This window comes from Bos javanicus, chromosome 28 (genome assembly GCF_032452875.1).
Source record: "Bos javanicus breed banteng chromosome 28, ARS-OSU_banteng_1.0, whole genome shotgun sequence".
NCBI lineage: Eukaryota > Metazoa > Chordata > Mammalia > Artiodactyla > Bovidae > Bos > Bos javanicus.
The window spans coordinates 15,611,204-15,637,600 of NC_083895.1; the positions used below are offsets into that span (position 1 = coordinate 15,611,204).

At 40.5% G+C, this 26,397-nt stretch overlaps 1 protein-coding gene across 3 annotated transcripts in view; it reads left to right on the forward strand.

The window, feature by feature from the left end:
* Positions 1–26,397, forward strand: part of BICC1 (BicC family RNA binding protein 1) — a 351,357-nt gene that overhangs the window by 170,133 nt on the left and 154,827 nt on the right. The gene's annotated exons all lie outside the window — the stretch shown is intronic.

A 26,397-nucleotide genomic window follows, 5' to 3' on the forward strand; every position in this document is an offset into this window, starting at 1 on the left:
AAGCCAACACCATTTTCGTCTGGATTGCCAAAATAACCATCTAACTGGTCTCCTTGCTCCTTCTCTTGGCTCTCTCTCTATTACCTTTTCCAGACCACAGTCAGGGATCTTTGAAAAAATACACATTAAGTATACTACTTACCTGTTAAAAGATGTTTAGTTGTTTCCCACTGCTTTTAGGTAAAAAAGGAAAATCCTTAACATAGTTTTCAAGGTTCTGCATGATTTGACTTTCTCCTGGTTCTTATCTTTCTAACCACACTGGATTTGCATATCCCACATGCTTCATGCCTTAGACTTTATCCTCTTCTGTCTTGAGTCAGTCTCTCTAATTGGATTACTCCCATTGACACACAGTTGTGTTCTAGTGTCTCATTTTATTTTTTCATTTTTTTAAAAATCAATTTTTACTGGAGTGTAGTTTTGCAATGTTGTGTTAGCTTCTGCTGTACAGCACTATGATGAATTAGCCATACATATACATGTACCCCTCCCTTGTGGGCTTCTTTCCCATTCAGGTCACTGCAGTGCGTTAAGTAGAGTTCCTGGGGCCATATACTATATTCTCACTAGTTTTTTAATCTTATTTATAGTATCAATAGTATATCTGCTTACACTAGTCACTGCACTAGTCATTGGAAGAACGGTTGCTGAAACTGAAGCTCCAATACTTTGGCCACCTGATGCAAAGAGCAAACTCATTGAAGAAGACCCTGATATTGCGCAAGATTGAAGACAAAAGGAGGAGAGGGCAGCACAGGATGAGATGGTTAGATAGCACCACTGACTCATTGGACATGAATTTGAGCAAACTCTAGGAGATAGTGGAGGACAGAGGAGCTGGTGTGCTACAGTCCATGGGGTTGCAAAGAGTCAGAAATGACTGAGCGACTGAATGACAACAACAAGCAATAATATATATGTGTCAATCCCAACCTCCCAATTCCTTCCACCACCACCCTCTTTCCCTCTTGATATCCATATATTTCTCTACATTTGTGTCTCTGTTTCTTCTTTACAAATAAGATCATATATATAATTTTCCCAGATTCCACATATATGTGTTAATATATAATACTTGTTTTTTTCTTCATACTGTATGACACTCTGTACATCCATCCATGTCTCTACAAATGACCAGATTTCATTCCTTTTTATGGCTGATTAATATTCCATTATATATAGATACTGCATCGTTTTTTATCCGTTACTCTGTTGATGGACACTTACAATGGTTCCATGTCCTGGCTGTTGTAAATAGTGCTGCAGTGAACACTGGGGTGCATGTATCTTTTTGAGTTATGGTTTTCTCTGGGTATATGCCCAGTGGTAGAATTGCTGGGTTGTATGGTAGTTCTGTGTTTGATTTCTGAGGAATCTATACTCTTCTCCGTAGTGACTGTGTCAATTTACACTCTCATCAAGTAGTGTCTCCCATGTTAAAGACAGACAAAAACTGCCTCTATTAGTTAGAATTAGAATTGTCTGTAGAAACAGAAAATAAAGAGAAAGCAAAATGAGTGATATGTTGTTTAAGATAAGATGGAAGATTATTTCCCCTTAAAGAATTGTGTAGCAGGGCAGTGCAAGTCTGGGAGGCGCCAGTGCTCACTCAAGACCGCAGTAAACCATGTCGATTCTGCCTGTACAGTTTCCAAGGCTCGCAGGCGATGGCCTTTATCTTCATAATCCAAGTTGGAGCGTTAGACATCACAGTCTAAAGAGCAGGATGGAAGACAGACAAAGGTCATCCATTTCTCAGAATCTGCTATCATTTCCCATAACTCAGCAGAACTGAGTTACCTGACCATACCAATTCTTCAAGGAAGGCAGAGTACTTATTTTAGGTGTCCATGTGCCCAGTTAAAAATTGGAGGTTCTATTTGGGAGAAAGTGGACATTGGGCTCAGAGAAGGCAATGGCACCCCACTCCAGTACTCTTGCCTGGAAAATCCCATGGATGAAGGAGCCTGGTAGGCTGCTGTCCATGGGGTTGCTAGGAGTCGGATACGACTGAGCGACTTCACTTTATTTTTTCCCTTTCATGCATTGGAGAAGGAAATGGCAACCCACTCCAGTGTTCTTGCCTGGAGAATCCCAGGGACAGGGGAGCCTGGTGGGCTGCCGTCTATGGGGTTGCACAGAGTCAGACACGACTGAAGTGACTTAGCAGCAGCAGGACATTGGGCTAGGCTATTAGCAACTGCTGTATCTCCCTTGAGCCTACATTCCCTTCCAGCCACTGTCTTGCTTTTCTGCTTCTTTTTAGACTTAAAACTTGAAAGATTTTTCTATTAATAATGCTCTCCTTCAAAATCCCTTCTCTTCTCAACTCACCACATCTCTTGTACTCAGCCTTCCACGTAGTTGGTTGTGTCAAGATTACCTGTGGTCTCCATGTTCCAAGAATACAAGGAATATGTCAAAGTCTTACCCCCTCAGTAGCTTTCAGTTCTTTTTCCCTTGAGGGACTCTCCTGTAGGCAGATAAGTCTTAGATTTTTCATTCATCTTCGGTGACTTTGTCATTCGCCATCTTCCATCTTTGGTGACTTTGTTATTCGCCATCTTCCCGGAAGCTCCTTGTCCTCCTATTTTTTCAGCATCTCCTATTCTACCCAATGCCTGAATGCTGGAATTTTTCAAGGTTTAGTTTTTTTTTTTTTTTTAATTATAGTGAAAGATACATAGCATAAAATTAATCATAAAATTTTACCATTTGAACATGGCGCTAAGTACATACACATTCTGTGCAACCATCATCACCATCCACAGGCAGTACTTTTTCAACTTCCCAAAGTGAACTTCTATAACCTTTGAGCAATAACTACCCATTTCCCACACCCCCAGGTCCTTATGACTACCTTTCTACTTTGTCTCCTTGAATTCTCAAGGCTGGTTTGGCACCTAAATTAGGAGAACTTTTATCTCTTCTTAGTGTTCTTCCTATGTGGGAGCCTCAGCTTCCATGACCTTAAATATCATCTGTAGAAATCCAGATTTATATTTGTGGTTAGATTTTTCCCTTTGATCACTAGAACCTTATAACTTTAGCTTGATATTACCACTTGGATGGAAATCCATCTCAATATAACCTGTCTAAACTGTAAGTATTTTTAAAATATATGTATTACAACTGCATTGGTATATTTTTCTTCTTATTGTTGGGCCATGTCAGGCAGCAGGTGGGATCTTAGTGCCCCAACCAGGGATGGAACCTGTACCCCCTGCACTGGGAGCATGGAGTCTTAACCCCTGAACCACCAAGGAGGTCCCCAAACCTTAACTCTTATTTTCTCAGTCTCATTGTTCTTCTCCTTTCTTCCAAGCTCAGTGATGGCACCAGCCATCCAGTTATTTATACCGGAGACATGTGTGATTATTTCATCACTTCTTTCCCTCACACCTGATCAGTTCTGTCAGTGGTCTTGTGAGTTCTACCCTCAGTACATGTTGATGTGTTTCACTTTTCTTTATTCTACCTTCCAGAACCTTCTCCATGTTCCCATCATCTCTTGCCTGACAATTGCCTTGTTGTCCTAACTTATCTCTCTGCTCTTGGTCCTGCTCCCTTTAATGTGTTCTTTTAAACACACATAAAGCCGTGTTGCTCTAATGCTTAAACCCCTTCATTGCCTTCCTAGTGTGCTTAGAATCTAAGATCTGAACTCCTTACCTTGGCTTTCCTGGCTTTGTATAAGTTGGCCCTTACTGCTCTCTCCATGTCATATGTCACTTTCTGCTTCCAGTCTGGTCTTCTTTCAGTTCCTTTAACACTGAGTTCCCGCTGCTTCAGGGCTTTCATGCTTGTCTTGTACTCTCTGCCTGCGGTGTTCTGTATTCTTTTTTTTTAAAATTTATTCATTTATGGCTGTGCCAGGTCTTCATTGCTGCACATGGGTTTTCTTTGGTTGCAGTGAGCGGGGGTGACTCTGTGGTTGCGGTGTGTGAGCTTCTCATTGTGAGGCTTCTCTTGTTGAGGCCGCAGGCTCTAGGGTGTGCTGGTTCATTAGTTGTGGTGCACGGGCTTGGTTGCCCTGCGGTATGTGAAGTCTTCCCAGGCCAAGATCAATCCTCTGTGCCCTGCATTGGCAGGTGGATTCTTAACCACGAGACCACCAGGGAAGTCCTGTATATATTAACATCCTTCAGGTCTTGGGTTCAGTGACCCTTTAGAGACCCAGAGAGATGGTCCTAGCCAATATAAAGTACAAACCCTCTCACTGTTCTGATTCAGAGCATCTTGTTCTTTGTAACCCCTCCCCTGTGTTAAATGATGATGTTTTCCCCCCACTCTTCCTTCATTTACCCCAGTATATTTATTTTATTACTATTTTGAAAATGTGTTGCTTTCCCGCAGTAGATTGTAAGTGTGATCAGGGACTGCTGAAATTCTATTCCCTGTGACATACCTGGTGTTTGACACAGTGACTGGCATGTGTGTGGCAGGCAGTGCATACTTGTGTGTGAGTAAAAGCTGGTCCCTCTCCCTAGCATGGTTTGTGTTACCCTCCTTGTGTGATCTGGATGGTTTGTGTTGCCATGCTTCAGATTGGGACTCCCTTGGTGAAGGTTGCTTTTCCTGATGAATAGACTACGTGGCATGTCTCTATCAGATGGTATCGTTGCAGCTTTTCAGTTCCTTTTGTGAAAGTTTTTGCCTCCTGTGTTGCATTGAGCAGGGTTGTTTGACTGGTTGTTTCCTGGACCACCGTCAGCCTCATGCGAGCAGTGGCTTGGCGGTTGGCGTCAGTCATTGTTTCCTATTAATGAACATCTCGCTCCACACTCACTGTGTTTCATAAATGAGTTTATAGTGGTGAAAATATACCTCACCAACTGGTTGACATTTCACAGTATGATAGGTATATGCTGTTTAATCAGATGGGACTAGGTGTTGGAGGTTGAGGGTAAATGGAGAGAATTGTAATTTCTTGAAACCAGCCTTTGGAAAACTGAGTGATTTTTTTAAAACTGTATTCTCCTCAGATGTTAAGAACCTAAAATTTTGAAGGGAAAAACTGTTTTGAAAATTTCACTCTGAAAATCACATGAAGACATCTGAGATAATGCCAAATGCAATTCTGTGCTGTTGAGGATTAATGAAATCCTCATCCATCTGCATGTTTGTCTTTCCAAGTCTCCCTTGTGACATCATTAGTGAACTTAAGCCTCCAGAGACGGTCCTTTGGAAAATTTCATAATCAATTAAATTCATTTTTGAAATGTGTAAATTCTTTGAATATTACTCATAACTTTTTATGGGCTCCACACATTTTCCTATATGAGACAGATTTAAAATTACTTTTGCAGAAAAATACATTTGGAGTACAGCAGATATTTTCTACCATGATGTACAAATGCAATGAGTAACACTTTTTCTGGCATCTTCTTGGAAGAAATGATTTCCAACATTAATTCAGGAAAGTCTTCTGGTTTTAAAAATCCTACCATGTTCAAGGGGATTCAGCTTGTGTTAATTGGCCTCAGTTTCTCAGCAGCTTTTTAGCCCTGGGCCACCTCCCCACTGTGTACCCTTGACCAAAAGTCAGGTGCTGGGCTGTAAAGCTGTCTGTTCATTCCTTCTTTCTACAGTCAAAGCACAGCTAGTCATAAAATGCGTGGGGCACCAGCTTTCGTGATTCTGGTAGAAGCACCATTTACTCACTCTTTTGAGTATTTCCACATTCCTGACAGTTTTTCTGTAACCCATTTCAGATAAACAGAAAACGAATGGGTAGCGTCCTGGTTGTGACATACAGGCGTGTTTAGGCCCTATTGTATTTCTTCAAAAAGTGATTTTGATATGAATTATGTGTCTGCCAACATTTTAAAATGAAGGAGATTTTACATAGCAGTCTGGTTTGGTAGCTTTTCTTGAAAAACCTGAAAGACGGGCCGCTTTGGGTCAGCTCTTGCATGCTGATGGAGGCTGGTGTTAGCACGCAGCCACCTTGGGCAGGACAGTGGTCTCCTGCTTTGGACTCCCTCCCACTGCAGCTCCCTGTTATTTCCCTGATGCTGAGGTCAAGTGTCAGTTACCATTTTTCCTTGTTGTTCTGTGGATTTTCTCATGATAGGATAAAATAGTTTTTGTATTGTGGGCAATCAAGGGGAAATGTGAATGAGAGGGGGACAGTGAATTCCAAGAAAATGAGAGGAGGTATATTTGGGGAAACAAATAACTTTCATCTCTTCTTTTCTTTTGTGGAATGTATATTTGAATTAAAAGCTTGCAGTATGCTTATTCATTTTTAAAAGTTTCATGCCTGACTTCTGAAAACAAATGAGTTAGGGACTCTTGATTAGATGTCTGGTTCTACAAAAAGAAAGTGAGTCCACCTTTGGGTCCCTCAAAGATCAGTATTTTGATTTTCTAGAAGCTTACAGATCTCTTGGAGTGAAACCCCCAGATATCCTCTCGATGACTTGTCAAGAGGGTAGCTGTTACTGGCTTTCCAAATAATTAGACCTTATAGGAATTGGCAAGTTTGTTATAAGTAGAACAGACTTTGCCCTGAGGATTTTATATTCTAAAAGGGAGATTGGGCTATTTAAAAATAGTACTGTCATATAACTGGCCTCAGAGAGACAGTAGAATCTGCCTGCAATGCAAGAGACCTGGGTTTGATCCCTGGGTTGGGAAGATTCCCTGGAGAAGGAAAAGGCTACCCACTCTAGTATTCTGGCCTAGAGAATTCCATGGACTGTATAGTCCATGGGGTTGCAAAGAGACAGACATGATTGAGTGACTTTCACTTTCATTTTTCAGAGAGACAGTATAGCAGCTCTAAGGAGGGAAAGATTACATCTGATTGATGGAATCTTGATGTTGCTTTTATGTTTTGTGTTGAACAACAGGTAGAAAGTCAGTAGCCGGAGACAGTGAGACTGTCTAACACTGTGATTAAAAGCAAAGAATTGTAAGCGTCAGGTGTGGATAGGACAGTGGCTGGAGAGGTTGATGAAAGTAGAGGAGTTTGAGGAAAAGTAAAATTAAAAAAGGTGGATAAGGCCTGGTTTTGGACAGTCTTAAATTTTAGGCCACGAAGTTTATGCCTAAATTAAAGGATAATGAATAAGCACTGGCTGACTTTTGAATTACAAGAGAGACATCTTAGAGCCTGTGACTTGAATGGGAGAAGACTGGAAGTGCTCTCACCAGTGGTGAAACCCATAGTGTGGAACTCATTTTGTGGAAATGTTCCCAGGGGCCGTGATTTTGATGGAAGCTTATATTAGATTCCGGCTGCAGATTTGGAGAGAGAATCACTAGGTTCATGCAGCTTGTTGGAGAGGGTAGTGTAGGGGATGGGCAGCAGGGACGGAGGAGTGGAGGGGATAAAGTTTTGAACAGATGTCTTCTGGCATTTTAAAATTTTTCCTTTGGCTTCTTAATTGACCCCATATTTGCTCAGTAGTTTAGTCTCCACACATTTGTAATTTTTCCAGCTTTCTTCGCATAGTTGATTTCTGGTTTCATACCATTGTGACTGGAAAAGATGCTTGATATGATTTCACTCTTCAAAATTTATTAAGAATTGCTTTGTGTTCGAAGATATGGTCTGTCATTGAGAATATGCACTTGAGAAGATTGTACATTCTGTTGCATTTGGATATATTCTATATGAATGTTCTGAATCATGTTCTGCATTTGGAATGTTCTATATAATTATATTAAGTCCATTTAGTCTAATGTTTTATGTAAGGCTGCTGTTTCTTTGTTGACTTTCTGTCTTGATCTATCCCTTGATGTAAGTGTAGTATTAAAGTACCCTACTATTATTGCATTGCTGTCAATTTCTCCCTTTAGGTCTGTAAATAATTGCTTTATATATTTTAGAGCTCAGGTTCATATATATTAAAAACTTTATGTCTTTTTGATGGATTGTCATCATTTTCATCCAGCTTTGTCTCTTGATGCCCTTTTTGGCTTGAAGTCCATTTTATCTGACATGAGTATGACTCTGCTCTCTTTCTTTGGCTGTCATCTGGTTGGACTATCACCTTTCAAGCCTTTACGTTGAGCCTATGTCTGTCTTTAGAACTGAGATGATTACCCTGGGGGAAACATGTGGCTGAGTGTTGTTTTTTAATCCATCTAGTCACTTCATGACTTTGGATTGGTGAATTCAATCAATTTACATTTAGGGTGACTATTGATAAATACTTAGGACTGCCATTTTATGTTTTGATTTCTGGTTGCTCTATATTTCCTTTTTTCTTTTTCCTTGTGTTTCTGTATGCCACTTTAGCAGTTTTCTATAATTTTTCTCTTTTCTCTTATGTTTCATGTTTGATCTAGATTTAAAAAAATTAATTTATATTTTAATTGGAGGCTAATTACTTTACAGTACTGTGGTGGTTTTTGCCATACATTGACATGAATCGGCCACGGTGCACATGTGTCCCCCCGTCTCAAAGCCCCCTCCCGCCTCCCCCGCCATCCCATCCCTCTGGGTTGTCCCAGTACACCGGCTTTGATGCCCTATCTGCTCTGGATTTTTTTTGTGTGGTTACTGAGATGTGTACAAAATGTCTCAAAGCTAGAATAGCCCTTTTTGTGCTGGTAGCATCTCGTCTTCATTTACCTTTATGTGTTCTGTTCTCTTCCTTTTCCTCTTTTATGTTTTTGTTGTCACAAGTTATCCCTTTTTATGTTGTGAGTTTGTTACCAAAATGAATATATATATATATATATATATGTTTTACTGCTCTTTCCCCTTTTAACCTTTATATTATAATTGTTTAACAACCTAATTTGATATAAAGTTGAATTTTTCTGATTTTTCCTGTCTGATCATCACCTTACTCACTTTTGTGTACTTTTGCCTCTTCATTTCAGGTAGAAGAGCTCCTTTCAACATTTCTTGTAAGGCAGGTCTGGTGGTAGCGAACTCCCTCAAAGTATGTTTCCTGGGAAAACCTTTATTTCTCCTAAAAACCTGGAGGATGACTTTGCTGGATATTCTTGGATGAGAGTATTTTATCTTTGAGTGTAAGCAGTATGTCATTCTACTTTCTTGGCCTGTAGAGTTCCTGATGAGAAATCTGATAAGAGCCTCATGGGGTTTCTTTGTAGGCTACTGGCTTTTTCTTCTCTGGTTGCTTTTAAAATTGATTCTTTGTCATGGACTTTTGACAGTTTTAATGTAATGTGTCCTGGTGAAGGTCTTTTTGCGTCAAGAGAATTAGATATTCTTTTGGCTTAATTGACTTGCATATCCAGTTTCTTCCACAGGTTTAGGAAGTTCTCAGCAATTATTTGTTTAAATAAACTTTCTGTTCCCTTCTCTCTCTCTTCTCTTTCTGGGATATCCATTATCCTTATATTGCCCTTTAAACACATCTTGGCCTTCCTTTTTTTTTTTTAATAAAATTTTTAAATTTTATTTTATTTTTAAACTTTACAAAATTGTATTAGTTTTGCCAAATATCAAAATGTATCCGCCACAGGTATACATGTGTTCCCCATCCTGAACCCTCCTCCCTCCTTCCTCCCCATACCCTCCCTATGGGTCGTCCCAGTGCACCAGCCCCAAGCATCCAGTATCGTGCATCGAACCTGGACTGGCAACTTGTTTCATACATGATATTATACCTGTTTCAATGCCATTCTCTCAAATCTTCCCACCCTCTCCCTCTCCCACAGAGTCCATAAGACTGTTCCATACATCAGCGTCACTTTTGCTGTCTCGTACACAGTGTTATTGTTACCATCTTTCTAAATTCCATATATATGCGTTAGTATACTGTATTGGTGTTTTTCTTTCTGGCTTACTTCACTCTGTATAATAGGCTCCAGTTTCATCCACCTCATTAGAACTGATTCAAATGTATTCTTTTTAATGGCTGAGTAATACTCCATTGTGTATATGTACCACAGCTTTCTTATCCATTCATCTGCTGATGGACATCTAGGTTGCTTCCATGTCCTGGCTATTATAAACAGTGCTGCGATGAACACTGGGGTACACGTGTCTCTTTCCCTTCTGGTTTCCTCAGTGTGTATGCCCAGCAGTGGGATTGCTGGATCATAAGGCAGTTCTATTTCCAGTTTTTTAAGGAATCTCCACACTGTTCTCCATAGTGGCTGTACTAGTTTGCATTCCCACCAACAGTGTAAGAGGGTTCCCTTTTCTCCACACCCTCTCCAGCATTTATTGCTTGTAGACTTTTGGATCGCAGCCATTCTGACTGGTGTGAAATGGTACCTCATAGTGGTTTTGATTTGCATTTCTCTGATAATGAGTGATGTTGAGCATCTTTTCATGTGTTTGTTAGCCATCTGTATGTCTTCTTTGGAGAAATGTCTATTTAGTTCTTTGGCCCATTTTTTGATTGGGTCATTTATTTTTCTGGAGTTGAGCTGTAGGAGTTGCTTGTATATTTTTGAGATTAGTTGTTTGTCCGTTGCTTCATTTGCTGTTACTTTCTCCCATTCTGAAGGCTGTCTTTTCACCTTGCTAATAGTTTCCTTTGATGTGCAGAAGCTTTTAAGTTTAATTAGGTCCCATTTGTTTATTTTTGCTTTTATTTCCAGTATTCTGGGAGGTGGGTCATAGAGGATCCTGCTGTGATGTATATCAGAGAGTGTTTTGCCTATGTTCTCCTCTAGGAGTTTTATAGTTTCTGGTCTTATGTTTCCCTTCCTAATGGACAGTTCTTTTAGAATTTCCTCATTAAAAAAAATCATAACTCTCTCCTACCTGAGTCATGTCTAGATTTCTATATTCAAGTTTGCTAATTCTGTCTCCTATATGGTCTGTTCTGTTTCCAGTGCTTTCTAATACATTAAAAAAGTCTCATTTATTGAATTCTTCAGCTCCAGAATTTCTTTTTGGTTCTTTATAATTTCAGAGTTTCAGTCTTTTTGGCAAAGTATTGTTTCTGTTCATTATTTATTTATTCCTGAGCTCATTGAACTACTTTTCCGAATCTTCTTATAGCTCATTAAGTTTCTTCATGACAGCTATTTTGAATTCTCTGTCATTTAAATTTCAGTATTCAGACTTTAGGTGTGATTTATGGAGAATAGTCATTTTTTTGTGTATGTGATACTACGTGTCATGATTTTTTCGTGGTGCTTGGTGAGTTGTTCCTCTGTGCGTTTTACCTTTATTTAGGTAAAGTTTTTTTTCATTCAATTCTAATTCAACAGGTTGGTAAGTAGAGGCTTTTCTTTTGTTTTTCAGTAGGTGGCGATAGATCTCAAGTTTTGGATTTCTCTTATCTGAGGTGCCTCTGGCTCCATTAGAGAATCGGCCTCTGCCTCCTCTGCTGCCTCTCTGTCACAGGTGTTGCCTGGCGCCTTCGTTGTCGTTGCGTGTGCCTCTGGGGTTGCTGGTGCTTTGCTGCTGGTGTCACTGCCGGGAACCCTGGGATGATGGGCACTTCCACCATGTCTGGGGTCCCCTGCGTTGCAGGCAGCTGCTGTGGTGGGGGTGGTAGGAAGGATGGGGAGGTGAGTGGATGCTTCTGCTACAGCTAGGGTCGTTGGGTTCATGGGCACTGCTGCTGTAATGTACGTAAGGGGCTGGAGACGTGGGCACTGCAACAGCTGGAGGAACTGTGCTGCAGGTCCTACTGTTACTGCTGCAGCTGCCACCCAGTTCCCTGGCGGGGGGTGCTGTTGGAGCTGGGACGTCAGAGCCATGTTCCCCAATTCCCCTCCTGCATCTGGGTTCCCTGGAATTGTAGGCTCAGCTGCCATGGCTGGGCGATGCGGGTCACGGGCAGTGCCTCTGCTCTTCCCCTGCTTCCCCCTCCTCCATGTTCTAGTCCACCCACCTTTAGGTGTGCAGATGTGTGGAAGTCTCCAGCATCCTGGTGTGTGGGTCAGAGAAACCTTTGTTGAGTTATGGAAGTTTTACTGTTGTAGATTAAAAGAGGAGAAACAAAGAGAGTGTCTCATGCCACTATGATGCTGATGTTATGTTAACCATTTTTAATTGTATCTTTCTGTGGTATTAAGTACATTCATTAACGTTGTTCTCGGGATCTAATACTTTGGCCACCTGATGTGAAGAACTGACTCATTGGAAAAGACCCTGATGCTGGGAAAGATTGATGATGAGAGGAGATGGGGGAGACAGAGGATGAGATGGTTGGACCTACTCAATGGCCATGAGTTTCAGCAAACTCTGGGAGATAGTGAAGCCTGGCACGCTGCAGTCCGTGGAGTTGCAGAGAGTCAGACATGACTTAGTGACTGAACAACAACAGCAACAATGTTGTTCAGCCATCACCACCATCTGTCTCCGAGGTTCTTTTCATCTAGTAAAACTGAAACTCTGTATCTGTTAAGGAATGCAAACTAGTACAGCCACTATGGAGACTCTCCAGTGTGGAGAGTCCTTAAAAAACTGGAAATAGAACTGCCATATGACCCAGCAATCCCACTGCTGGGCATACACACCGAGGAAACCAGAATTGAAAGAGACACGTGTACCCCAGTGTTCATTGCAGCACTGTTTATAATAGCCAGGACATGGAAGCAACCTAGATATCCATCAGCAGATGAATGGATAAGAAAGCTGTGGTACATATACACAATGGAATATTACTCAGCCATTAAAAAGAATACATTTGAATCAGTTCTAATGAGGTGGATGAAACTGGAGCCTATTATACAGAGTGAAGTAAGCCAGAAAGAAAAACACCAATACAGTGTACTAACACATATATATGGAATTTAGAAAGACGGTAATGATAACCCTGTATGCGAGACAGCAAAAGAGACACAGATATATTGAACAGTCTTTTGAACTCTGTGGGAGAGGGCGAGGGTGGGATGATTTGGGAGAATGGCATTGAAACATGTATAATATCATATGTGAAACAAATCACCAGTCCAGGTTCAATGCATGATACAGGATGCTCAGGGCTGGTGCACTGGGATAACCCAGAGGGATGGGATGGGGAGGGAGGTGGGAGGGGGGGTTCAGGATGGGGAATACATGTACACACGTGTGCAGATTCATGTCAGCGTATGGCAAAACCAATACAGTATTGTACAGTAATTAACCTCCAATTTAAATAAATAAATTTATATTAAAAAAAGAAAGAAAGGCTCAACATCTAAGCAGGCCTTAAAGAACACACACACACACAAGAGGAGTACCTCCGCATTGCTTTCTCCCTGCAGTCCCTGGAAACCACCAATCTACTTTCTCTCTTTCTGATTTTGACTGCATTTCTCATATAAAGGGAAGCACATAGTATATGTATTTTTGTGACTGGCTTATTTCACCTAGCATAATGTCCTCAAGGTTTATCCATGTTTTAGTGTACGTTAGAATTTCCTTCCTTTTTAAGGCTGGATAATATTCCACTGTGTGTATAAACCACATTCTGCTTATCTGCTCATCCAGTGATGGACACTAGGGTTGCGTCCATATTTTAGCTACTTTGAATAGTGCTGCTCTGAACACGGTTGATCATTGTACAAATATCTTTTTGAGACCCTGATTTAAGTTCTTTTTGATATATACCCAGAAGTGCTAAATCATATGTTAATTCTATTTTTACTGTTTTGAGGAAGTATCATACTGTTTTCTACAGCAGCTGGGCCATTTTATATTCTCACCTACAGTGCACAAGGGTTTCATTTTATCCACATCCTTACCAACACTTGTTACTTTTTGTGTGTGTGTTTTGATAGTAAGCTATGCTTATGGGTATGAGGTGGTATCTCATATCAATACTTTTGATTTGCACTTCCCTAATGATCGAACCAGAGATCAAATTGCCAACATCCGTTGGATCATGGAAAAAGCAAGAGAGTTCCAGAAAAACATCTATTTCTGCTTTATTGACTATGCCAAAGCCTTTGACTGTGTGGATCCCAATAAACTGTGGACAATTCTGAAAGAGATGGGAATACCAGACCACCTGGCCTACCTCTTGAGAAATCTGTATGCAGGTCAGGAAGCAACAGTTAGAACTGGACATGGAACAACAGACTGGTTCCAAATAGGAAAAGGAATACATCAAGGCTGTATATTGTCACCCTGCTTATTTAACTCATATGCAGAGTACATCATGAGAAACACTGGACTGGAAGAAACACAAGCTGGAATCAAGATTGCCGGGAGAAATATCAATCACCTGACATATGCAGATGACACCACCCTTATGGCAGAAAGTGAAGAGGAACTCAAAAGCCTCTTGATGAAAGTGAAAGAGGAGAGTGAAAACGTTGGCTTAAAGCTCAACATTCAGAAAACGAAGATCATGGCATCTGGTCCCATCACTTCATGGCAAATAGATGGGGAAACAGTGGAAACAGTGTCAGACGTTATTTTTTTGGGCTCCAAAATCACTGCAGCTGGTGACTGCAGCCATGAAATTAAAAGATGCTTACTCCTTGGAAGGAAAGTTATGTCCAACCTAGATAGCATATTGAAAAGCAGAGACATCACTTTGCCAACAAAGGTCCGTCTAGTCAAGGCTATGGTTTTTCCTGTGGTCATGTATGGATGTGAGAGTTGGACTGTGAAGAAGGCTGAGCGGCGAAGAATTGATGCTTTTGAAGTGTGGTGTTGGAGAAGACTCTTGAGAGTCCCTTGGACTGCAAGGAGATGCAACCAGTCCATTCTGAAGGAGATCAGCCCTGGGATTTCTTTGGAAGGAATGATGCTAAAGCTGAAACTCCAGTACTTTGGCCACCTCATTTGAAGAGCTGACTCATTGGAAAAGACTCTGATGCTGGGAGGGATTGGGGGCAGGAGGAGAAGTGGACGACAGAGGATGAGATGGCTGGATGGCATCACTGACTCGATGGATGTGAGTCTGGGTGAACTCCAGGAGTTGGTGATGGACCGGGAGGCCTGGCGTGCTGCGATTCATGGGGTCGCAAAGAGTCGGACATGACTGAGCGACTGATCTGAACTGAATGATCAGTGTTACTGAGCATCTTTTTATATGCTCATTAACTATTTATATATCTTTGTTAGAGATATGTCTTTTCAAATTATTTGCCCATTTTTGGATGAAGTTATTTGCCTTTTTTGTTGTTAAGTTTTAACGTGGTGGTTTTTAAAGTAACCTCTGGCGATGGAGGTGGCAGCACTCTTAGGTAAGTGGGTTGATGTTTGGATCCTGGTTAGACAACTTACAGTGTCAGGTTGCATGTAGAAGATTGTGTTCAAGTTAAGCATGTCTAAGAAGCTAGTGAGATACCCAGGTGGAAATATGCTTAAAAGGCTATTTGATGGGTCTGGATTATAAAAAAAAATAAGAGCAAGGGGAGGTTTCACTTGGTAATAAGTCCTTCAACCATGGGACAATGAAGCTTTTAAAGAACTATCTGGCAGTAGTGAGACAGCAGTGCCCACCAGGTATTCTAATTGCCTCCTGCATGTCCCAGCTCCCTTTGAGTTTGGCAGAGATGTACACATAGTCATGGTCAATGAGCTGTGGGGGAAGTAGCGTGTTTTTCTTTTATGCCAAGGCAGTAAAATATTGATGCAGGGTTCTTCCTGTTTTTCTCCCAAAGGGAGACTCAGGAGGCCATGGATTCCAGATGGGCAACTATAATATGGAAGCACCTCCATTTAGCTCAGGTCCCTCAGTGTGTAGAACCAAGCCCCTTGACAATTCACACAGGCCATTCAACATGAAAGAGAAATGAAGCTTTTTTATATTTATCCACTGAACACACTCCATTTAGAGTTGTTGCAATAGCATAGCCTGCATGGAATTTTATCTGTTTGATATTTCAGGGACACCATTATAGAGCTGCTGTGTTATGTTGATCTTTTATTCCTTAACAGCATCAATGCCATTGGAGGTTACTGAGCTAAGTAAGATTGTTGACTTTGAAAAGATTAAAATGAGCGGGGTGGTAAAATGTATTGTCTAAAAAAGCCTATAATGTGGATTCTTGTAACTGGAGTTAACCAGGCATGTGAAAAATCAGAGGCTAGGAAATTAACAGTCAGAGCTTGGTAACTTGATTTTATTAAATATATCAGTAGTGTTGTGTTTTACCCCATTTTTATACTGTTACACTCAAGTTATACAGCAGTTAGAGTGAACTAACTCTGATAGTTCAAGTTTAATAAATCTCTTCAGAGTTACTCATGATGTCAGATAGAGATTTGGTTAATCTTTCTGAGGAATAAAGGGGTACTTGGAGAATGAAATAGTCTTAAGAATCATAGGTCCTTATGTCCCAGGGGAACCGAGAAACCAGGTTTTTACTAACATAGGTGATCAGAAATAAAGGACTCATACCTCATGAAAGGGCTTCCCAAGTGGCTCATTGGTAAAGAATCTGCTTGTTATGCAGAAGACGCTGGAGAAACCGTGAGGTTAATTCCTGGGTTGGGAAGATCCCCTGGAGGAGGGCATGGCAACCCACTCCAGTATTCTTGCCTTGGAGAATCCCCATGGACAGAGGAGCCTGGTGGGCTACAGTCCATGGGGTCACACAGAGGCAGACACAGCTGAAGCGACTGAGCACGCATCCCATGAAAATTCTCCTTGGTTTGCAGCACACGTCAAGAAGTGGGAACCATGCTTTTTCCCCCACAAAATGTTCTTTACATTACTGAAACAGGTGCTAACGTTTAGACATCAGATTTAATGTGAAAACTTGGCTTGTCTTTTAAAATGGGGGTGTGTCCCCTTTCCCCAGGCTGGTGCCAGCCGTAGGCTGGAACAGAAATGACACGAGTTAGGCTTCCTGCTTTCCACAGCCTACACTTGGCCCAACTCACCAGTCACTGTACTTAAGCCACAGCTCCAGACGTTTTGGTTGGAGAGTTTTTTTCTCTGTTATAATACAGCTGTACCCTGGGAGAATGAATCTTGTCAGTGATTTAGAATGTACTTTCACCTAATGAATTTTCACTCAGTTCATTTATTCTGATAAACATACTCTTCAAAAATACCGTATTTTGGATGAGTTAAAGAGACTTTGTAGGTGAAATGGCTGTTATCTGTGCTACAGCATGTGCTGTCTACTTGGAAAATCTCATATAAAGGGAACGTTTTCTGTTCCCTTCATAATTTCTTCCTCATCGCTGCTAATTACTTTACCAATGCGTATTGAGATCCTGATAGCATATGATATCACTTACATGTGGAGTCTAAAATACGACACAAATGAAGCTATGAACTGAAACAGGATCTGGAACACAGAGAACAATCTGGTGGTTGCCGAAGGAGCGGAGGGTGGGAGAGGGTTGGATCGGGAGTTTGGGGTTAGCAGATGCAAACGTAGAATGGATAAACGACAAGGTCCTACTGTATAATACAGGAAACTATATTCAATATTCTATGGTAAACCATAGTGGAAAAGAACCTGAAAACGAATGTCTGTGTGTATAATTGAGTCATTTTGCTATACACCAGTAATTAACATTGTTCTTCAACTATACTTCAATAAAAATAAATTATAAAAAGTTTAAAAATATAAAGTTATCTACACGTGTTCCTCACACCCATGGCGGATGCATGTTGATGTATGGCAAAACCAATACAATATTGTAAAGTAAAAAATAATAATAATAAAATAATACATGTATTCCCGCAAAAAAAAAATAAATGAAATATCCCCCAAAAATAAAAATATAAAGTTATTTAGACCATACACCCATGAAAAAGGTCAAAATACAGCTGTTGGCTACCAGGAGCCCAACTCATTTGTGGGATTGGTAATCTCAGCAAAGAAATAAGCACTATAATGTTGCCACACCAAGGTGAGAATGGGGATGGGGAGAGAGAGCTGAACTTTGCCTGGGAAAGCTGGAGGAGTTTTCACAGTGAAGGGCACATTTCATCTAGGTTTTAATTGATAAGTAAGAGTTCTTTGAACTTTCTGAAATAAATGAGCTTAAACTTGCCTATAGTGTGAATAGTTTAAAACCCCTTATCTGTGATTTTCAGTAGGGCATTAAAAAGTAGGCTTCACCTTGTCTAGTGAATGTATACAAGTATAGTGAATGTGTATAGTGAATGCAATGTGGGACCCTAAAAATAACCTAGCAGACTGAAACTGTGCAAAACCCTTTTAGTAATCAATGGGAAAATGGAATGGTCTGCAACCTTTAAAAAATTTTTTCAAACATGAGAAAAAAATCTCTTCCTATCAATCATAAATTATAGGAAAATGAAAAAATAGTAAAATTAATAATTATTCAGAACATTGTATTTAAACATTAGAAACACTGAGAATTATTGTGTTTCATTTCTTTGTAAAATCTTGTCAAGTTGCAACAGCACTAGCTTTCTTCTTATTGCAAAACTTACAGTATTGAGATAGCATCTTTTCTGTGCCTTGAATTATCCTAGTCTTAAGTCTAAATCAGATTCCAACAGCTTATCCTTATACTTTCAAAGTTGTGAAATTTCTTAGTTTTTTAAATAATAAATTTTTGTGCTGAGTCTTCATTGCTGCACAGGCTTTTCTGGAGTTGTGGAGAGAGGGTCGTTCTCTAGTTATGCGTGGGCTCCTCATGGTGGTGGCTTCTCTTGTTGCGAGCATGGGCTCTAGGCGTGCGGGCTTCAGTAGTTGCCGCTTCCAGGCTCTAGAACAGTCTCAGTATTTGTGGTGCACAGGCTCCGTTGCTCTGCGGCATGTGGGATCTTTCTAGATCGGGGATCGAATGTGTGTCTCTTGTATTTCCAGGTGGATTCTTTACCACTAAGCCACCAGGGAAACCCCCTCCCAGAGTTTTGTTTGTTTTTTTTTTTTAATGTGAGTTATTTGGCTGGTATCATCTCCTTTGGGACATCTTCATCCTTTCCGTCATGACTGCGTTCATTCTTTGATGTTGCTACTTTTGTCTTCACAAAGTTCCTCTGGCTGTGAATTCAGAGTCTCACATACAGCATCAGTGTCAAAATTCCCACTGTTAGCTATTGATACTATCCCCATTGATACTGGATTTAAATTCTAGTTCCAGCAGTATAATATTTTGCTTTTCTGCTTCACTTTCATCCTTGTTGACCAGTTTTCACTTTGGGTTATCCATTTTCATGTCCTTTGGTTTTATCACTGGAAGACAGAAAGTCAGCACCATTCCTTGCTTTGCTGTCTGTACGTGAACTGATTACAGATGTCTTGTGAGTAACAACAGACAGACTTTGAAAGAAGCAGCATGACTGGCCACTGATCAAGCTGAACATCTGTTACATATGTAGTGATTTGTGTACTGAAGAGCTGGCAGGGGAATTTCTATTTGATGCAGCTACTCAAAATCACAGTGAATAGACTTTGGTAACTGGAATATAAACTTGTGTTGTTGGGGGTTTGGTGGTGTTGAACTGCAGCGCTCCAGGCTTCCCTGTCCTTCATCATCTCCTGGAGCATCTTGTCCTCTGTCATCCCCTTCTCCTCCTGCCTTCAATCTTTCCCAGCATCAGGATCTTTTCCAATGACTAGACTCTTCACATCAGGTAGCCAAGGTATTGGAGCTTCAGCATCAGTCCTTCCAATGAATATTCAGGTTGATTTCCTTTAGGATAGACTGCTTTGACCTCCTTGCTTTTCAGGGAGCTCTCAAGAGTCTTCCCCAGCACCACTAACTGAACTGTGGTAACTAAAATCCATGTATCAAAACAGTGCAAAGCCAGGACTGTCTCTATGGATATCTGTTTTTTTTTTTTTTTTGGGCTGTGTGGCATGTTAGGTCTTAGTTCCCAGACTAGGGATTGAACCTGTGTGCCTTGCACTGGAAGTGTGGAGTCTTAATCACAGGGCCACCAGGGACATCGCTCTCTGTGGGTATCTTGAGTGGCTATTCCTGCTCTTCGTGGGAGGTTCAGCTGAGTGCCAGTGTGACCCTCATTTGTGTCACTGTAACAACCAAATTGCTTCTCACATTCTCTATACATGCGTGGGGTGGGGATTCCTCCCTGGATTGAACCGTTTTGGGGCCACTTCTGGGTCACTGTGTCATTAACCAGGATGCCAGGGCCAGCCAGGCTGCCGCTGGCGAGCACTTCCGTGTTCACAGCAGGGTTCTGACAGCAGCCTCCCTGAGCATGTGGTGCCTCCCCTTCCTTCATAAGCCAGGTCAGCAGAAATCACCCTTGCCTGGGGAGTCAGTCACTTATTGTCAACCTGGGCTTTGCCACGTGCCTATCTGCTGCTTAACCTCTTTGAATCCTGCTTTCCCCATCTGTTAATTAAAAAAAAAAAAAGTTTTCACGTACCTGATTTATAAGATAATCTTGAGTACATGGAAAGTGTATGTTAACATCAGGCAAATGTGTGCAGGTGTTCTGGGGATGATGAATAACTGAATCATTGAGATAACATTTCTTGGATTTAAAATGAAATATAGCAAAGACCTCTAATGTCTCAGCAAAATCAATATCCCCAGCTTTTGTTTTATTTTGACGCACCGCATAGCACTGCAAGGATCTTAGGTCCCCAGCCAGGGATTGAACTTGGGTCCCCTGCAGTGGAAGCACAAGAGTCTTAACCACTGACCACCAGGAAGTCCCCGCCTCAGCTTGTAGACACGCCCTCATGTGAGACTTCACTGGTTTCCCAGCTCCACCTTTCAGTGGCTTCTAGTTGCTCTTTTCTCACTTAGCTCCCTTCATGGTGAAGTTCAGCAAATTGACTCATAATCTGTCAGTACATGAAGTGACTTCAGACAGCCTCCTCCGTGATGGTGGACCTTATTTCCCCATTGATATTAACACAGGGAAGATAGAGCACACAGGAGTTGGTCTCTTAGAGAAGCAGGCTGTGGGTGGCGCCCAGGTGGTAGCCATTTTGAAGGATGAATTTTCAATAGCTTAGAGTATAAATGTCAAGCATTCTTTGCCTGGCTCAAAAATAAATATCTCAAGTAAAGTCAGCATAAATAGATTTGTCTTGGGTTGATCTGAGATGCTGATTACTTGTGGATTTTTAGCTTTACGTCTGGATTGAAGAATTTGGTGAAATAAGCACATTAGTAGAATGTTGCTGGTTTAGTAAAGGTTTCCTTCATCTGTAAGATACTATCCTATAATTGCTTCAGACTTTCAGAATGTGTAGTATAGTGAGCATTTGTAGACATGTTCTCTTTTTACATGGTGTACTAATGTGGAATTTGTTGGAGAGGGAAAAAAAATCTATGACTTGTTATTGAAGAATCTACATGGAGATTATTTTTATCATAAATGAAGCTACTTATAGAATTTAGGTGAATAGAATATAGGTGATCTTGTTTATTTTATTCTAGTTTTGTCAAGATATTTAAGGAAAGTGAGATTATTTCAATGCTTCCATGTACATCTGTGATGATGACATTTTTCAATAGCTGACAGAACTTTCTTCCAATCAAAAAAAGCTTCTGTATTCCAGCTTATATAAATGTTACCTTCCTTTCCTTCCCTTATTCCCCCAAAACTAAACCCAAAGTAAGAATATATGATTCCATTTTTATTAGGTACCTTTTTAATATAAGAAGCAGTGCTGTTACTCTTTGATCAGGGAAATTACTCCCTGTTTGTGAAAAGCAAATGTGAATTAGAACTTTCGGATGGCTGTTTAGCTTCCAAAACTGTTATCTATCCGTAGTTTTCTATTTTTTTTCCATCAGAGGATAATTGCCTTATAATGTTTTGTTGGTTTCTGCCATACAACACCTCAAATCAGCCATAACTGCATATAGCATTCTATTTTCAACAGATTTTTCATGATGAAGAAGTAACCTTTGAAGATAAAATAGGTGTTCTTTCTAATATCAATCATCTTAATTTTAATTGCTTCATATATTTAAAAATTTGTATTAGGTCAGATACTCCTGTTACTACGTGTACTCATTCACTTAGTTGTGTTCGACTCTTTGCGACCACTTGGACTGTAGCCTGTTAGACTCCTCTCTCCATGGAATTCTCCAGGCAGATGCTGGAGTGAATCGCCATTTCCTCCTCCATTTTTTACTATAAATATTTGGAATTCATCACAACTGAGATTAGCATAAGAATTAAGTTACATTTTAATGATTAATTCCCTGTTAGTAGTCAGTACAAGCCTAATGACAGAAATTTAAGAGTTATTTTTCAAATAATTGCATTTTTAGATCAACTCCTCCAAAATCTCCTCTCTCTTTATGACATATAGAATTGTTGCCTATTATGTATAACCTGGAAGAAATTAGTAGAATCGAGAAGAGATTCTTGTGAGAATGAAGATACTCAGAAGCTAACACTGACCTAGTTGAGATGGTATAAACATGAAGCATCCAGAATTATGGGTTAGAACAAGTCTTTAAAATATTTGAGGTGTCACTTAATATTTATTGAAAATGACTCAACATCAGATATTTGTTCTTCACGGTCTGATTTTGTGAAGGTGGAAACCAGAACAATAATACAATTGGTGGGGAAAAAACTAGCTGGAATTCATTTTAGGATTTTTTTTTTCCTGAGACAGAAGATAGTCACTTTCTTCTCAAAGGTTCTGTGGTTTTACATACCCAGGCATTCCTGGCTTAACTGACATCAGAGTGTTTATAGATTTAGTTTAACATGGAAGCAGTAGTGATTTTAGGCAGGTTTCCCAGCTTTCAGTTCAAATTTCACACAACTTGGGGACATCAACAACTTATATTTTGTAAAGAGGTTGGTCAGGAGTTGGCCATTTAATTGAAATTATTCCTTGAATGCAAACGAAAGTTTTTGGATATCATCCTGATTTGCTTAAAAATTAGGGCATTTAGGGACCCTGGCAGTCCAGTGGTTAAGACTCCGCCTTCTAAATGCAGGGAGTGTGGGTTTGAGCCCTGGTCAGGGAGAAGGCAATGGCACCCCACTCCAATACTCTTGCCTGGAAAATCCCATGGATGGAGGAGCCTGGTAGGCTGCAGTCCATGGGGTCACGAAGAGTCAGACACGACTGAGCAACTTCACTTTCACTTTTCACTTTCATGCATTGGAGAAGGAAATGGCAACCCACTCCAGTGTTCTTGCCTGGAGAATCCCAGGGATGGGGGAGCCTGGTGGGCTGCCGTCTATGGGGTCTCACAGAGTCGGACATGACTGAAGTGATTTAGCAGCAGCAGCAGCAGCAGCAGCAGCAGGGAACGAAGATCCCGTATGCCACAGGGTGCAGACACAAATTCTTTAAAAATCAATTAAAAACAATTTAAAAAATTAGGGCATATCATGGTTTTCTGGGAATTGATTTCTTTGTGAAGTTTTGCAGGAATTAATTCATTTGTAGAAAATACATTTTCTTGAAAGATGTCAGTGTTTTCATACATTATAAAATCCACAGAATGAACGGCTGCAGAGTTCTTTCCTGTTTTTTAAAAAAATGTCACTTTAGTTCTGTGGTTCTCTATTAAACATGTCTGGATTTTGTGAAGATGGTGAGAGATTGCCTGTAGCTCCTGTGATAGTTGCTCCTTTCATCTCCTTTCCCTGCGTGCTGACCCTTCAGATGCACTAGGAACTTGTCGCATCCACGGCCCAGCCTCCTCAGTGACTTTGACATCATTTATGTCTACACCCAAGCTGTTCAACTCTAGGAAGTGGCCTCTGTGAAAAGGAAGATAAGCCCTTAGGTCAGGGCTTATCTGGTAGCCCTGGAACATCTTTTTTAAAAAGTATGGAATTCACCTGTAAACTTTCTAGGTCTTATTTTTGCCTCTAGCTGAAATTTTCATTTTATCTCTGACCTCCATTCATTAGCTGCTTTGTTAAGGTTACAGCATCCAGAATTACGGGTTAAAACAAGTCTTTAAAATAGTTAAGGTGTGATTTAATGTCTGTAGAACATGATTCAAAATTAGTAGTTTCTTCTTTGAGCTTTGGTTTTGTGAAAGTGGAAACAAGGGCCATAATAAGATTAAAAAGAAAGAACTAGCTGAAACTCACTTTAGGATTTTTTTCCCCCTTTTTTCTTGAGGTGTAACATAGTCATTTTCTTCTCAGAGGTTTTGTGGCTACTTTGATTTCAGCCACAAGCTTCCTGAGCTCATCTTTGCCAGTTCTCCTATCTACTTGTTCTGACGACCACTTAGGGCATCTTTTTAAGCCAAACATGCTAGTAACAGAGCCTCAGACTTGCTTAGTGCTGTAATTCTGCCTCTGAACTCAGGATGCTTTCTGGGATGCTCTCCAAATGATTACGATGTTAGAAAGTTATGTCTTTCAACCATCTTTGACAAGGAAACTTCTTTATTAAGTATTATAATTATGGCACCTGATATAATTTACTGGATTACACAGCCAAATTTACAAAAGTATATAGATTATTCTCTTTCTGCTTCCCCACCAGTATGATGGTAAGATCTTAATTTCCCATTTTCTCTCTTAAGCTATCTTAGAGGAAAATGTTCTATCTAATTTTAGTCACTTTGAAGATACGTGTACAGTAGCTGGAACTAATGGATGATAAAACATGACCCATAAGAAAGCCCTCCTGATTGGGCCTTCCTGCCCTCATTTAGTGACTGATAAGTTCATTCATAAATTGGCTTTTTACTTGGCTGTCAGGACTTGAGTGACTTTACAGGCTATATTTTGGGGAGCCCTTTACTAACTTTACCTCCAACCTCAACCTTTCACAATAGGAGCCAGAGCCACCCTTGTGAGTGGCCCTGTGCCAGCACCCAGCCCACTGCCTCTGATGGTCTGTCTGTGTCCCTGAACTTGACTGTAAACTTGTGAACACCAGGAATTGTTCCTTATTCATTGCTCTGGGTCCTTGCACTTCACTGCACTGTAGAGACACGGGACTGGTGTGAGGTTTAGAGGAAGTGTGTGTAAAGAAGGCATTTCAGCTCAATAGCTGTTACCTGCTATTAAGATATTTTCTATGGCAAATTATTTTCTTTATGGAGCATTTATTGGTGTTCAATAAAAAGAGATGATCACATGCCAGGTAATTTCTGGGAAACTCTCCAAATGATGAAAGTTCCAGAAGGTTATATCTTCCAACTGTCTTTGATGAGCAACTTCTTTATTAAGTATTTTAATTATGGCACCGAAGTAGGTTTTTGATAAATATTTGCAGGTTGTTAAACCTGCAGTCAGTCTGCATAAATTCTAAAGCATATTTTCAAATGTGTTATACACAGTTTTTAAAAGAGGTCCTATATTGCATATAGTATGGTGGTTAAAAGGCCAGTCTTTGTCAGCTGTCTAAAGTTTTTATCCCTACTCTGTTCCATCCCAGCTATTTGAGGAATAAAGAAATCTACTTCCCAAGGGTGTTAGGAAGATTCATTTATCCAGATAAATCTGTGCTTGCTGTGTGCAGGGTTTAGAGAGTTTTATTCTGCAGAGACAAACTATAAACAAGTAAACACAGAAAATAGAATCTCAGATTGTGATAGATAACTACTGAGGACCTATTGCACAATACGGGGAATTCTACTCGATACTCTGTAATGACCTATGTGGGAAAAGAATCTAAAACAGAGTAGATACATGTGGAACTGGTTCACTTTGCTGTACACTTGACACTAACACAACATTGCACATCAACTCCAATAAAAAGTTTTTAAAAATATGGGTTTAGAGTTAAGTTTAGAAATTAATAAGTTCTTATTTCTAACTTATTTAGAAATAAGTTCTCTTATTTCATGGAGAAGACAATGAAACCCATGAATAGGACAGCATAGATAGGAGGAGTAGAGGCAGGGGCCGGATCTGGAGAGCTGGGGCAATGGGCTTGCCCACCTGCAGGGCCAGGGCAGCCCCTCCACTTTGAGAAGACAGTGTGATTTTAGTCTTGTTTTTCAGTTTTCAATAGAGACATGGGTATAGAAGTGCAAACACCGTGATAACTGGCAAGTGAGTAATACACAGTGACAAGAAGGGCAAGTGGCTTGGGATCTCACTGTGGGAGACCCAGGGGGAGTTGGTCGGGGGGACAGCCCAGGGTCTCCTGACCCTGGGTAAAGGGGGCATCTGGTCCTCAGGGCCAGCTGAGCGTGGCCACGTCGGGGTGTGGGCTCCGGATGCTAACTCTGCCACATTTTCCAGAGAAGCAGAAACCTGAATGTCTATGTGAAATTCCCAGATTTAAAAATGTTGGCTCATATTTAAAAAAAAACCTTATAGTAGGTGGACAACACGCCTCTATGGGCTGCCAGGCTGAAACATCTGCTGCAAGCCCTTTGCTGCTGTGATAAAGGGGATTAAATGAAGAATGATGCATGCTAACATGTAAACCATTTAGCCTTATGTCCAGAACACAGCCAATACAGAGGGAGAAGAGGGACTTTTTATTAACTACATTGTTCATGCGTTTCATTGTCTTCGGCATTAATTTGTTTAGTTACCTCTAAATCCATATGAAAAATTAAATATTATCCCACTCAAGTGACTTACGAGTGGCAGTTGCTGTCATTTGCCTATGAATTTGGCCAGTTGTTGGCTTTATTCACTTGCTGAGTGAATTTTATATTCATGGTATGAAAGTCAACAATAACCT